We start from the raw sequence: 218 nt of genomic DNA on the forward strand, positions 1-218 counted from the left end.
AAAATTTCTAATCTTCTTTTTTTTCTTTTTTTTTTTTTTTTCTTCAGTAGAGAAAACTATGGAAGGAAAAACACCATCCTCAAGTCATGTCAGTGTAAGTGTCCTACAATTTCCAGCAATTTCCTTTGAGGCTGTTGGTGTCTTAGGGTGTTCTGATGTATTTGCACAATCAAATTAATTCTCCAGTGGTCCAACTTTTACTTTGTTGGAGCACTCTT

The sequence above is a fragment of the Nestor notabilis genome, unplaced genomic scaffold (genome assembly GCF_000696875.1).
Source record: "Nestor notabilis isolate BGI_N333 unplaced genomic scaffold, ASM69687v1 scaffold25957, whole genome shotgun sequence".
NCBI lineage: Eukaryota > Metazoa > Chordata > Aves > Psittaciformes > Psittacidae > Nestor > Nestor notabilis.